This window comes from Eublepharis macularius, unplaced genomic scaffold (assembly GCF_028583425.1).
Source record: "Eublepharis macularius isolate TG4126 unplaced genomic scaffold, MPM_Emac_v1.0 Eublepharis_62, whole genome shotgun sequence".
Lineage (NCBI taxonomy): Eukaryota > Metazoa > Chordata > Lepidosauria > Squamata > Eublepharidae > Eublepharis > Eublepharis macularius.
Window position 1 is genome coordinate 20,001 of NW_026559764.1, and position 2,500 is coordinate 22,500.

Below are 2,500 nucleotides of genomic sequence, written 5' to 3' on the forward strand. Positions count from 1 at the left end.
CCAGGGAGACCTGACCGCCGGCCCGCGGGATGGGGGGGGAGCGCGGCGGTAGACCTGGGCTCCGGCAGACGGGGCGCCCAGGTCCTTCCGTCCGCGGCCGGTTGACCGGGCCGCCGGGGGCAGCCGTTAGGCCGGGCCTCCCCGTCTGCCCCCCACCGCCCCCGCTCGGTCCCCTCGCGGGCGCTGCCGTGCGCTCGTTTCGCCCCAGGGCAACGGAGCCCCCCCCCGGTAGACCTGGCCTCCGAAGCCGGGGAGCCCAGGACTGCCGAAGGCTTCCTCGGGCGAGCCGGATGACCTGGCCTCCCGGGCGCCCGAGGCTCGGCAGGCCGCGCGACCCGTCGTCCGCCCCGTAGCGGAACCTTCCTGCCGCAGCGGAGGAGGTCCACTTCGGGCCCCTCGAGGCCAAGGGGGTTGGGGGTGGGGTCCGGTAGACCTGGGCTCGGGGGGCCGGGGCGCCGAGGTCTCCCGGTCGCGGGTGACCGTCAGGGCCCCGGTCGCGGGACACCCGGCGAGCCGGGCGCCCAGCCCTAGAGCTTCGGCGGCAGGCCCGGGGCGTACAGACGCCCTGTCCTCACCCCTCCTGAACACGACTCCCCTCTCCTCTCCCCCCCCCCACCCCCGGGCCCCGGGCAGACCTGGGCTTCCCCGTCCTCGGAGACCAGGCCGACCGGCCCACGCCCCGGCAGGGGTGGATGACGGAGCCCGCGAAAGCGGCAGGCGGCCAGGTCCACCCGACGGTCCGTGGGGGGGGGGGCAGGCACGCCACCATGGCAGGCACGCAGCAAAAAAACGCAACCTCACCTTCACCGCCACCCCCCACAACGCCCAAACCGCGGTCCAGGCCTCCTCCTCCTCCTCCTCCTCCTCCTCCTCCATCGGTAGCGGCCAAGGGGTCCAGGTCTACCGGCCACCGCCGGGCCGGTAGAGGGCAGACCGGCAGACCTGGGCCCCTTGGAACCCCTTGCAGCCTGGGGACCCCGCGCCGGAGCCCGGGTCCGCCGTCCGGCCGCGCCCGCGGCGAACGGTTCCCACGGCCTGCCCCTCCGGCCCGCCCCCCCCCGCCCGGTAGACCTGGCCTCCCAGCCCGGCCTCCCCCACCCTCCCCGCCCCCCACCGCCCGCCACGCGCGCAGGAGTCCTGATCTACCTCCCGTGCCCCGGCAACCCCACCCCCTGCTCTCCCTCACCGGGCCGTTAGTCCTGGCCTACCCCGGGGAGCCGTGTCCAGGTCCACCTCCCGTTCCTCCGCCCAACGGTGCCGTGGGGGGCGGGGGACACGTCCCCTGGGCGTGGCGCGGTCCTGCCACCTGTGCGTGTGCGTGTGCGGGCGGGGGGCTGTCCGGTAGACCTGGCCGGGTCTCCCGACGGAGGCCTTGGGCGAGCCGGATGACCTGGCCTCCCGGGCGCCCGTGTTTCGGCAGGCCGGGCGACACGCCCTCCGCCTTGACGGAGCCCCTTCCTGCCTCAGCGGAGGAGGTCCGGGTTGGCGCCAAGCGGGTGGGCGGCCGGGCGGCCGGTAGACCTGGACAGGGCGCCCAAGCCTACCGGGCGCGGTTGCACCGTTCCGACCCGCCGGCCCTCCCCCCGTGCCGGTAGAACGGGCCTTCCAGCCTGGGCTTCCACCGCCCCCGCTCCCGCGCAGGAGTCCTGGTCTACCGTCCGCACCCCGGACACCCCCACCCCCCCCCAACCCTCCCCGCTCCACCTCACCGTTGCGTCAGACCCGGCCTTCCCCGGGGAGCCGCGTCCAGGTCCACCGCCCTTTCCTCCGCCTGCCCGCGATATACGGGGCCGGGGGTGGGTGGGGCGCGGCGGACAGCTCTCTCGTGCGTGGGGCGGGCCTGCCTCCCCACCCTTCGCCGGACCGGTAGACCTGGACGCCCGCGCCAGGGGAAGGGCCCGATGGACCGGGGCGGCGGGCGTGCGGGCCTACCTTTCCTCCCCCCGGAAGGGCAGAAACGGCCTGCCCGCACCCGCCGTTCCGGGCTCCTTCGCCGCGGCGGTAGACCTGCCCGAACGGCCACGGGTGGGGGGGGGTGGGTAGGCGGGGGTGCCCGCGGCGGAGTCCTGGTCTTCCGCCCGCGCCCCGGCAAAGGGTGGCCCAGGTCTACCCGTCCGCCCCTCTGGCTCGGGGAGGACGGGTAGACCTGGACGCCGGCGCCGCGGCCGGGCCCCCGAGTCCCCGGCGGCCTCCAGGTCTACCGCGTGACACGGGCGGCAATTGGTAGACCTTGACTCTCCGGAAGCCCTTGAGGGAGCGGATTCGGAGGCCCAGGCCGGGGGGCGGTTCCGGAGACCCGGACGGAATCCCGGCCTCGCCCCGGTCAAACTCGACGTCCGGAAGTCGGCCTCCCCGGCTCGGGCACGCTCGCGGAGATTTCTAGGCACTCGCTTTTCAGAACGCATCAGAGAATCTCCGGAGCCTCCGGCCGGGGCGAGACCGCTCTCGCGGCCGCCTTCCCTGCCTCCCTGCCGGCGGGCGCCTCCGCCGGGGATCCGGG